The 13,050-nt window shown below is 39.1% G+C and overlaps 1 pseudogene; it reads left to right on the forward strand.

Moving 5' to 3' along the window:
• Window positions 1-1,010: 1,010 nt before the first annotated feature.
• LOC107513196 lies at window positions 1,011-9,503 on the forward strand (annotated as a pseudogene).
• The last annotated feature ends 3,547 nt before the right edge of the window (window positions 9,504-13,050 follow it).

Here is a 13,050-nt window from a genome sequence, read left to right on the forward strand (position 1 = left end):
TTTCCTTTTCTTCTTCCATCTACAAATACATTATTTCCTCAGAAGCTGTCATGTTTTACATAGAGCAATCACAAGCCTAATCAACACTTTTGTGTTAAAAAAAAAAAAAAGAAAGGAGGAAGGAAGAGCTTATTCATAGATTCAGAGAACATATTGGTGGTTGCCAGGCAGAAGGGTGAGGAGTGGATGGAATGTGTGAAGGTAGTCAAAACAAACAAATTTCCAGTTATAAAATAAATAAGTCATAAGGATGTAATATACAGCACAGTGACTATAGTTAATAATGCTGTAATGATATTAACCAGACTTACTGTGGTGATCATTTTGCAATATATAAAAATATTACACATACACCTGAAAGTAATATAATGTTATACGTCAATTATGCCTCAAATTTTTACAAAAGGGCTCAGCCCATTGGACATTCGGCTTGGCAAGCTCAAGTGTCTGAGAGAAACAGAAGGCATCCTTCCTCTGGGAAGAACCTCCCTCCAGGCTACATTTTAGCTCCCACCTGCCCTTTGGGAGGCACCTCTGTGAAGTATACAAACTGCACAACTGTACGCATAAACTCTTATGTTCTTATACAATATGTTTTCTTAGCTACATTTGAATGACCAGGGAGTAGCTTCTTACATAAGCCAGACCAATTAGAGCCTTTCTGTGGAATTTTTTCCTACCAGACATGAGAGAGTCAGACCTTCTGTGTTAGTGAAAGTCAAAAGATGAATTTGGTGAACTGTTGGTGACTGAGATTCCTACCATTTGAAAAAATGCCATCAATAGTGAGAAAGAATAAGGTCAACACGCATAAAGAAACAAAAGCAAGAGATGGCAAGCATCCAATCAGCACTCAAGTGCCTGGTTCCAGGGATGCCTGAGACCAGCAGCATCCCTGCCCTTTTCGTGACAGGTGGTCTGATTGTTCTGCCAACACTTGGATTTCATGAGTGAACACATATTCTTTGTGAGTTAGGTTTGTGTCACGGCAACTTGAGAGTCATGAAAATATGCAGCAGCACTGCAAAGAGCAGCCATCTATCGTGGCAGCCAGAGCTTCCAAAGGTGGCTCCAGCCTGCACAGATCACCCCCTCCCCCTACCGCCCCCAGCCAGCTCCAGGAGAGTGGATACCGGCAAGCAAGGCACAGAGAGTCAGTTGCTTATTAAATCATCAAGAGCTGACAATTCCCCATATCCAACAGTATGACCTTATGTAATTCTCTAGACCTTGGTTTCCACATATGTATAATGGGGATTTTAATAGTTCCTATTTCATAGATTTGTTGAGAAATTTAAATGAAATAATGCCGTCATGTAAATAATGCATGTAAATATTTAGGGTGGTGCCTGGCACAGAGTGCTCAAGAAATGTTAGATCTGATTATTATTATTTTAATATTCCCAGTGTCAGAATGGTGCTTGACACAGAATAGGTACTAGTTAAGCGTTGCAATAGATATAACAATCTCAGTTTAGGCCTAACTCCATAACTAACCTTCTGTGACCTTAGGTAAGGCATTTTATTTTTTCTGAACCTCAGTTTTCTTATCTCAGGGAAAGATAATAATATTCTTGGCAGGTTAATTGAAAGATAATGTGAAATAATACTTGTGAACAAATTTCATGAACTCCAAAACTGAACCTAACTGTAAAAGATAAAAGATTAGAAAAATGAATCTAAGTTTGCTTTTTTCCAAAGATGATAAGATATTGATATTTTAATAGCCAGAATAAAAAAGAAGTGAGAATTTGAAAACTGACATTCTTCTATTGAATGCAATAGGTACTATAAGTCCTAAAAATAGAGACCTTTTTCTCCATTAGAATAAATAAAACTATTTTTATTTTAATTGGAAAAAATGTGTCCTTGACACATTTTTTATTTTTCTTGCATTAGACCTCATGTAAAAATTTGCTTTCTCCTCATGAAGTTGTATAAGTATTTTGATGGTATCCAAAGCTCAGGCTGAGAAAACAGCAATTTTAAAATTACAAATCAAATCTTGGCATGATGCTGAAAACATTAGCCTGTATACAATGAAAGGAGCCTCAGATCAAACCATCTGTTTTCTTAGCAAGCTAACATTTGAGAAGTGGACCATTTTGGTGAGACTATAGCCCGACCAAAAAAATTCTATTGCTTTTCTGGCTAGTTTTCAGATATGATTTAAAAAAAAAATGTTCAGCAAAATAAATTCAAGTTAAAGAATAAAAATGTGGAAAAAAACATGACGAGAATAAGAAAATTGAACATAGCACTGCAACACCTTGTTTCTCTTTTAATTTAGAATAGTGTGTCTATTCTATGACACACCTATCTCCTCTCTTAACCTGAACATTTACAAGGAAGCAATAGGATTCAAGGAAGATGAAAGGGATTGGCTAGAGCCCACGTATTTTACTCGACCATGTTCAGGCCTGGCCACAGACCTACTCAGAGTAGTGGCTTGGTAATCTGGTTCCAAGGTTGTGGTGGATACTATTGATTGCCTTCCAGAAACACATCCCTTGCTTCCTTGCTGACAAACCTCGATTTTGCTCAGTTCTCAACATGCCTGCCCCTATGGGATAACTCATGGTTGGTATCTCTTAACTCCTTGCTGCTAGAGGTGGGGAATGACTCAGTTCTTCCCAATATGATGTAAGGGAAGTCTGCTGGGAGCTCTGGGAATTTTCTCCCAGATAAAGGAGTAAATGCCTTCGAGTCTGCCTCTTTGACCTTTACCCTTCCTTCTCTGAACGTGAGGATATTATACCAGGAGCTGCTTTGACCTTCAGGGAACCATGATGGGAATATAACCCTGTCAGAGAGAGTGACTCAGTGGCCCAGCAGGGTGGAGCAGCTGATCGACTCCCGAAACATCCACCTGTAGGCTTAGTGTTACATAAGTACTTAAATTACTTTATTGGCTAAAATGCTATTACGCTTTTTGTTGCTTGTAAGGAAAATCACCCTGACTGATAATGGTTTCTTCCACAAAGAATATTACCCCCCATTCTTCCCTCTCCACCCCGTGATACCTGTACAGACATCATGCTACACATTAGAACCACAGAATGTCAGAGCTGAAAGTCACTCTATGTCTTCAATTAACAGATGATAAAATAAGAAATTCAGAAATGATTCCTCTTGTTTAAGGGTTGAGCCTTATTAGTACAAATGTCCACGGGAAAGGAAAAAGACACACCAGGCAGTTGAACTTTGGTGTTAGTGACTCTTTCAAAATCTTGTCCTACATGGAAGTAACTGAAATGTCCTACAATAGACGATTGGATAAAGAAGCTATGGTACATATATACAATGGAATATTACTCAGCCCTAAGAAGAGATGAAATACTGCCATTTGCAACAACATGGATGGACCTCAAGATAATCATGCTAAGTGAAATAAACCAGACAGAAAAAGTTGAAAATCACATGATATCACTTATATGTGGGATATAAACCTAAAAGCAACAAATAAACAGGACAAACAAGCAGAGACTCATGATCATAGACAATAGACTACTGGTTACCAGAGGAAGGAGTGGGTAGGAGGGGGAGCAGACAGGGTAAAAGGGGTCAAATATGTGGTCACAGAAAGAAATCTAACTATGGGAAATGAACACACAGTGTAAACTTCTATATGCCTTACTGTTAAAGTGTACAGCTGAAACTTATTGGATTTTGCTAACCAATGTCGCTATAAAAATAAATAAATAAATAACAAAACAAAACAAAAAAATCATGTCCTAGGAGCAAATCTACCTGTGGACAGAGAACACGCAGCACTAGCAACTTGAAGTGAGGAGGTTATCTTTAAGAAGGAAAAGATACGCAAAAGGAATCTGGAGTTTCTGTGATCAATGTCTTCTTCAAACATCTTGTAAGATCGAGAATGTATTTTTTTCCAAATTACTTTCCAAAAATGCACACTGTGCATTTCCTCCAGAAAGCATGAGAGGTCTGGCTTCACCACATCTGAGGCTGCCAATCCTGCTCTGGGTGTCAGAGGCACTGGGCACTGGCAAGGAGGAGGCCACTAGGTTTATGTAACCCATGGAAGAGATGTTTTAATGCTAAAATAAATATAGTAAGGCCTCATTTCATGTCATTGATAGTTTCTTGAAATTGTAGCAAATGACATGTAACAACACCAATTTTATCATAGGCTAATCGATATAAACAGGACTTAGGTAACTAGGCATCTAATCAACATTATCTGAGGGCCTGCTGTGCTCTTAGAGGTGTCATATACTAGTTTCAAAAGCTGCAAATATTTTGTGTACTTCTGTAGTCCAATTCTTCTGGGGCTGTGTAGAGACATCTGACTATTCAATTCATTTAAATAGTTGGTTTACAAACTTTTTCTTGAAATTTTGTCAGTCCCTTCCTCTATTTTTCTCTTCAAACTGTTATGAAAACCAAAGTTATTTTCATCAAAGAGGATATACTCTTTTAACTTAATTATAAAAATAATATGTTTACATCCACGTCTGTCTTCTAGATTGCATATCTCTAGCTCCATTTAGCAAAATGTGTAGAACATTGTAGATGCTCAACAAACATTTGTGGAATGAATGCATAAAGAAAGGCAGGAAACTTAAAAATACACAGAATTTTAGAGAAGCTACCTGTTTTATACATTCATTTGTAAGCAGTCAAATCTTGTTTTTCATATATTTTTAAATTGTTCATTTCTTTTCCTGTGAAGGGAAAGCCTTTTGTAGTTGTTGTTTCCTGGAAATGCTGGGAGTTGTGGAAATCTTAACAGTGTTATCCTCTAGTACAATGAGGAACGGAAGGAATGTAAGCCGCTTCCACAATTTTATATATGTGACGGAAACAAACCTAAGTGTTTTAACTGCCACTGCAAATTTCTCTAGTCTGCTAAATTGCTCAGTGTAAGATGTTTAGTAGAGTTTTATAAGTTCAACCAGGAAAAACTTGAAAAGCTGATGTAACCAAAGTAAGTAAATAATAAATGTTCTCCTTCATTTACTATTACATGGGGTAAATGTAAGTCATGACATATTTTCTTTGCTCATTTGAAGAGTGATTTATGCACTGATGTTACCAAGCTTTTTTCAGGGGCTATTGGAGTTGTGCATGCAGCTCTGGAAGTAAATGAGGAGTCTGTCATTGAAACTCCCTGGAAATGTCCTCATTAGCAACATAATTTAGCAAAAATGATATTGATCTTCCCACACAGATCCCAGGTTGGGCACACATGCCATTCCAGTAAATCATCTCCTACGCATCCTTCACTGTGGTCAGGGCTGGGATTTTCACTCCAAAACATGAGGGGCAAATAATTTAAGTGAAGTTTAAAGTTTCATCAAGCAGAACATTATAAAATTTTATTACAACCATCAACAGGGAGCCATAAAAAGATACAACAGGACTTGAGTTCAAATTATAGTTGAGTTCTAATTATGGATGCCCATGTTATTTGGACCCTGGATTATCCTTACCCTTAGCAAAATCGACCTTGAGAGAGATAGGAAAATAAGCACAGTTTGTCTTAAGTTCCAGTTTGCCCATCTAGCTATTCATTCAACACATATGTATTAAGCACATATTTGATGCCAAGCATCATTCTAGTTATAGGGGACCCCGCAAACAAGAAAGCAGAATCTCTGCCCTCAGGAGTCTTCATTATTAGCCAAATGTTATAAATAAATCAATGAAAAATACGTAATATAAAACTTGGTATCCATAAATGCTATGATAAAAAATAAAAAAGGATGAGGGGATGAGAGTGATATTTTGGATAGGGGTCTCAAGAGGTGAGGTGTCTCTGAGCAGGCAAGTGGATGAATTGAGGAGTTGACCTTGAACTGTGTAGAAGAAGAGTTCTAGGCCAAGAGAACAACAAGTGCAAAGGACCTATGGCAGGCCCATAACTGACATATAAGGATCAGTGAGGAAGCCGGTGTAACGAGCAGTGTGAGCAAGGGATCCAGTGTGTGAATGGTGGTCAGAGAGGCAGCCGGGAATACAGTCGTGCAGGACCCGGAGGCCACAGTGAGGACTTCGGTTTGGTTCTAAATGTCAGCGATGCAACTGAGAGTTACTGCAAAAAAGTGACACCATTCAATTTGCCTTTAGAAAGGAGCCTCTGGTTGCAGTGTAGAGACTAAATTATGTGGAGGTGGAGGGTAGTGATGGGAAGGGGGCTAAAAATAGAAATAAAAAAAACATTTAGGAGGTTATTACAGAAATCCTCTCCAGAGATGACTGATTTGGATCGGAGACAGAGTTTGTGGCTGGGTTGGCTATGGGGTGGGAATAAAAGAGAAAAATGAAAGATAACCTTGGTTAAGAGCCTCATCAACTGAGTAGTGCTTTTTTGTAATTTTTATTTTTCAATTAGAGTTGGCATTCAATATTATTTTTATATTCATTTCAGATGCACAACATAGTGGTTAGACATTCATATAATTTATGAAATGATTCCCCCAATTAGTCTAATACCCACCTGGCACTATACATAGTTATTACAATATTATTGACTATATCCCCTATGCTGTACTTCACATCTCCATGACTATTTTATAACTACCAATTTGTTCTTCTTAATCCTTTCATCTTTGTTACCCAGCCCCCCAGCCTCCCATCTGGCAATCACCAGTTTGTTCTCTGTATCTATGCATCTGTTCTTGTTTTGTCTGTTCATTTATTTTGTTTTTTAGGTTCCACATATAAGTGAAATCATATGGTATTTGTCTTTCTCTGTCTGACTTATTTCGCTTAGTATAATACTATCTAGGTCCATTCATATCATTGAAAATGGTAAGATTTTATTTTTTTTTTATGGCTGAGTAACATTCCATTGTATATATGTACCTCCTCTCCTTTATCCAATCTTCTATTGATGGGCACTTAGGTTGCTTCCATATCTTGGCTATTTTAAATAGCACTGAGATGAATATAGGGGTATATATATCTTTTTGAGTTTCTGGTTTTCTTTGGACAAATACCCAGAAGTGCAATTGCTGGGTCAATAGGTGTATCCATTTTTAATTTTTTGAGGAACCTCCAGACTGTTTTTCACAGTGGCTGTACCAATATGCAATCCCACCAACAGTGCACGAGAGTTCCCTTTTCTCTACATCCTTGCCAAAACTTGTTTTTTGATTTATCGATGATAGCCATTCTGACAGGTGTAAGATAATATCTTATTTTGGTTTTAATTTTTTTTTCTATTGATTAGTTACATTGAACATCTTTTCATGTGTCTATGGGCCATGTGTATGTCCTCTTTGGAGAAATGCTTATTCAGATCTTCTATCCATTCGAGTAGTACTGTTAATTAAGATAGGAAAGCCTGGAAGAAAAGCAGATTTGGTAGGTGTGAACAAGTAATCAAGAGGCCAATTTTAGATATGGTAAGTGTGAACTCTTAGGGGAATTCTTTTCAATGGAGGTGTTTATCATAGATAAGCACTTTGGATCCTGTTCTTACTAAAAAATACATCAAGAGGGAAAAGGGCTGGTAAGATTATCTCATAGGGCCTCAGGAGGCCTTATGGTGTGGGATCCTTAGAGGTTGGGGGCTGCTGCTGTCATACGCTCAGATCCCTGTGGGTGCTGCTGCTTGATTGAGGAACCAACGAGATGGAAGGAGATATGAGTGCTCAGCGTCCTGCAATAGTACAACGCCCAGGAGAAGATTATGGTGAAGGGAGATAAGGTGATTTTCAAACATTCTAGTAGCCCACGAATGTCAAGACCAACCATGTAGTTTGGAAGACTGGAACAGAAGGCCAGCCCAGAGAATCATACATTGGATTCTATCTTATTTCTACTTTATAATGTGTACCTTTTTCGCCCTACAGTTTATGTCCTACTGCAGCCACTGACAACATTCCTGTGTGGCCTTTGAGCCATGCTTCTCTTGCTCAGGCCTACTTCCATGTCTGGAAGTATACTATCACTTTTAGTAAAGGTTTCCTGTTCTGCTGTAAAAAAAAAAAAAAAAAAAAAAAATCCTGTGGTGAGAAGATTTGACTGAAAAGATATACTTGGATATCTCATGGTAAAATATCCACTCTGACAAGTATAGACATATGTGTCACCCCACCGCACCTCCCCAAAAAATAGGTCCTCAAAGTCAGTGAGCACAGATGAAGTTTTAGCAGAAGCGAGGAGACCACAAGCTGAAGATTAAGAGGGTGGGCACCTTGATAAAGACAGACTGACCAGGAGGGAAGGAGGTTGAAAGATGAAGAGGGTAAAGGGGGTCAAATATATGGTGATGGAGGGAGACTAGACTTCGGGTGGTGAGTACACAGTGCAACATGCAAATGACATATTAGTGAATTGTACACTTGACTCATATAATGTTGTTAACCAACGTCACCCAATAAATTTAATTAAAAAAAGAGATCAGCTACTCATTTGGAGGGGCCCAAAGAAGGAATTATACAAACTGAACGCATTAAGTCATTGTCTAAAGCTATGTCAGTAGGAAAAATTGCTGCGAAGTCAAAATTAAGGCTAAGAAAAGGTCTATGATCAAACCTGATCTAGATGATGATATAACTGCCTTAAAGCAGAGGGGTTTGAGGGAAGCTGAGGTAACTGGGACCTACAATATTGTCAACAGAGTTGGGAAGGGGGTAGTTTCAAGATCAGAACAATAAACTGTTTTCAAAAATATTTTTTCAATTTTTCAATCAGTAAAGGCCAGAAAAGAATGTAACATATCTGAACAGTGACTGGCCCCAAATACAGCACCTGTGGATGCCATGTTATATACCACTAACCTCATACTATCTCAGTTGCCTACAACAGATATGAATGACCAAGAAAGAAGAAATGGAAGGTATTAAAACTGACATTTCAGCACCTATCCCGTTGGAGGCCCTGGAAACCTATAACAAAAGATGATGCATCTGCCCGTAATATTCGGACATCTGAACACAGCCAGTTCTGCGACCAGTTTCTCAAGCCAGGATTCCCCCAAACCAGAAGAAAGAATCTCAAGCACCCATTATCATAAGTCAGGCAGCTACCACCTCTTTAATCGCTTTGTTTAATGCAAAAGACCTTCTATAGGATCTGAAAATTGTCCTATCCAGTGAAAAGCAAAAACAAGAGTGCCAGTAAGAAAATGAAACTGTGATTCAGAGGAGGAAAGAGCGGATGCAGCCAGAGAGCTCCACAATTAACGTCCAAGTTCCTTACAGAGTAGGAGGCCAGCCCCTCAAATGCATACTTTGCAAGTAACGGGGCTGGATTGCAGCAATTTGGGTACAGGGTTCTGCGTTGCAGTTATTTCAAAGATTAGGCATGACTTTCAACCGATGGGACACCAGTTAATATAATTGCTGAAATTAAAGCTTTTATTTCAAGTATGACGAAGTTTGTCTAGATCCAAATATTCAGAATGGGATAGAATGGTATTAGAACTAAGCTATCACAAACAGCCTTTAAATAATAGATTAGTTTTCTCACAGTTCTGAGAAACATTTTATAGCTATGCAATGAAGCTTACATCCCACTTGAGATTCTGAATTAGTTGGTTTCTTATTTTTTTGGAAATTTGGATTAAGAAACATGACTATATCTTGATCTAAAGGCTCAGACTCATGCTTTATAAATTTACCAAAAACTTACAAATGAAGAATTGATCTTTTATGCAGATTGATCTTTTACAAGACCTTATTTAATGCTTTGTGGAGAACCCTGACTAATAGGGTTTTGTGGCTTTTTCCTTTTCCATTTGCCTCCCCCCGACTCCTGATTTTCTTCTCTATTTCTTCAGCTGTCCAGGAGCCCCTACCTGCCTTCCTACCCCTTTTGTTTAGGGCCTGGTATATAGTGGAAGCTCCTCCTATACCACCAACTACATAATGCTACTGTTAATTAAGGTGCAGTTTGAAAAACAAGTTAGCATTTATTATTATTATTATTATTATTGCAAGTTTTGTAATTACCACAATTGCTGTTTAGAGTATGTTGGAATCACCACCAGCCTGAAACCTAACCTCTGAATGATCTGTGTCTAATCACAGAACAGAGTGGCAGCGTTGTAAATGTCACCTCACTCCACTGCTCTGATAGATGTTCTCATTAAGGTCGAGGAGAAGAAATTTAAATATCAGGGTTGAGCTCCTGAGCAATTATGTCATTTCTATTGATCACCTAATGAAAACTTATGGCATTCAGCAGTGAAGAGGTAAGTTTACATGGGGATGCTAGCCTCCACAGCTGCGCTCATGCCACTTCCAGGGAAGTCTCACCACACTTGCTCTTACAGTGCATTTTAAGATTCTCCCAATTTCAGAAAGGAAAGTAGGACTGAAGATTAGTTAGACACTTCAGTTCTGCAATTTCATTACCCAGTGATATAAATAAAATTTAGACACTAGTCAACATTTTGAGAACCCCCAAAAGTTGAAACATACAGGCCAACGTAAAGGGAAGATGAAAACTTTGCTCAATCCATTTGGCTGGATTATGCCTGTGATATTTTCCCGGGGTCTGCCTACAGACGTGATGTTTAATAGCAACTATAAAAAATTCGAATGGGGAGGGTAAATATGAACAGAGGAACAGTCACACAGTGGTAAACTATTAACACCTTAACAAGAAGCATAGACATGCATCACATATTTGAAATGGGTGAGAATTATGTCACTTATAGAATCTAATTTATAGTTGTGAGAGGATATAAAAATTCCCAAGAAGCTCTGGCAACTCCTCCTGGCAGAGTGATTATGAACCCTGCTCCTGGCAACAGTGGCCTTGCTGTAGCTTAAGGAGTTTGACCTTATTTGCTAAACAAGAAACTTCCTATTTTCTTTTAACATTAATTATGATGATGGAAGGGAAAAGGGCTTCCCCCTGCCTCCCTGTATTTTCCAGAGAACTTTGAGCTCCAAAATGCAATCGTGAGCCATGCAGACATGTGCACCACAGCAAGTCCTCCCTGGCTTCCTTACCTAAAGTGACACATACCACATATGATTCTCTAGGCCCTCACTCTCCTTGGCTGTCCCCAAAGTCCATTCTTGCCTGAGGAGGGCAGGCTGATGGCTGGGAAGGCATACAACCTGGAGTGGGCAGCTGCTTGGGCTGCCTATGTCTGTGACTTGCCAGCTGTGGAACCTTGGGCAGGATAGTTAATTTTTCTCTGCCTCAATTTCTTTTTCAAAAAATAGAGTTGTTAATAATTCCAGCTTTCTGGATTGTTGGGAGGATTAAGTGAGTTACTATTTGTTATACTGTGTGTTTGAGAAATAAAATAGGTTAAGTAAAATGTATTTGCTTGTTTGTTGTGTCTCTATTAGAACAAAAGCTTGGTAAGGGAAGGGCCTGGTTCTGTACTCTGCTGCATCCTTAGTACTCCATAGAAACTTGCTGAAGTTGTGGCTGATAGAGCCTTAAGCTTTCCTTGGTTCTTCTCTATTGTTTAACTGTCTTCTTTTTCAAATACTTTATTTGGGTGATTTGACTTATGTGTTTAATGAAGGACTCACAGAAAGATTTACAACAAATTCTCTGGGGATCTAATCTTGTTAATACAAGTCTTATAGTTTAAGACCTGTCATTCCTCTTGGCCCAAATATATAGTCCAAAAACAATACTCGGCATGTACTATAACTATAAGATAGTGAGGTGTTGTTGAAATAAGCACTCTAGGCTGCTGAGCCATGAGGCACACAGACCAGTGGGGATAAGGTATAAAGTAGGACTGGGCAGGGTGGGGAATGGGACGTAACTCAGCCATTGTGCATGCCTTGGAATGTAAGACCTTTTAATCTTGGAATGAGAGGGGTCCAGCCAAGGTGGCAGCTTTATCCAAGAGACTTCTCTGGTGAGCAGAAAGCCACAGAGCACTCTGCAGATAGGAACAGTAGTTGTGGTCAGATGGGGGCCGTATTCTAGAGAAACTGGAGTTGCAACTGAGAAGCAACTGAGGCAGGGCCCAAACCCAAAGCAGAAGGGACTGGGCAAGAATTCACATGCTGTCTAGCCCCAGACATGTGGCCTGCACTTTAGAACTGAGTTTCATCCCAGCAGGAAACTAAGGGACTCATCAGAGACCAGAGCGCAAACAAAACCAAGTGGTAGCTGGGTGCTCTGAACAAACTCTGTGAAGCCCCCAGTCCTGGGCTTTTCTCATTCCTTGGACTGGGTTGTCATGTGCCTCTGAAAATCAACATCCTTCAGTTCCTGAAAATGTCTCATTACTTCTTTAAGGAATTTCCTCTTTTCTGTCTTCTTTTCTTTTCTTTTTTCTTTCAGAAATTCATATCTAAGCCTACCTCCTCGTTTGAGCCTCCAATTTTCTTACTGTTTCGTTTCTGTTTTCCTACTAGAACTCTTTAGGGTTTTATTTTACTTCCTCGTCTGGTTCCCTAAATTTATCTCTTAGCAAACTTACTGACTTTTTCCATTTCACCTTTCAAATTTTAACTTCCAAGAGCCCCCCATTCTTATTTTATAGACATAATGTATTCTCTTGTCTTTCTCTGAGGAGTTCAATTATAAGATTTTTGAAGGTGTTTGTTTCTTCTCTTCTCTGTATTATTCCCAAGTCTTTTGAGTCCCTTTTAATTTTTTTACTTTTTTGTCTCTGTCTTTCATGTTAGAGGTTTCCTTCAACATCTGCCCATCCTCGGCTGTACCTACTTATTGGTATAAGAGCAAAGCCCTCAAGAGCTGAAGTAAGTTCTGAGTGTGACACTGGCCTTTGTTTCCTGATGAACTTCACTGTGGGGTTAGGCAGGGACAGTGTCCATACATCTGTTCTCCTGCCCCAACCTGTCTCTCCAGAGAAGAGTCTTCCACCTTCCTACCTGAAGAGTGTAAGCCTCGTTACAGTGTTCAAAGAAGAGAGCTGAACTCGGGGCTGGGGAGGGGTCTTACCATGTGAACTTTTACCAAATCCCCCCGCTTCCAGCCTCTGCTCTCCCTCCCCCTCAACCTGGTATTCTTGGGTCGCCTCTTCTTTAACTTTAGAAAGTTAATCGAGTCTTTCCAGAAAATTCTAAAATTCATAGCGAGTAGCTTATTCAGTAGGATGATTTTTGAAGCTTGCAAATTAGACCTTAA

Source organism: Rousettus aegyptiacus, unplaced genomic scaffold, assembly GCF_014176215.1.
Source record: "Rousettus aegyptiacus isolate mRouAeg1 unplaced genomic scaffold, mRouAeg1.p scaffold_m13_p_1, whole genome shotgun sequence".
Lineage (NCBI taxonomy): Eukaryota > Metazoa > Chordata > Mammalia > Chiroptera > Pteropodidae > Rousettus > Rousettus aegyptiacus.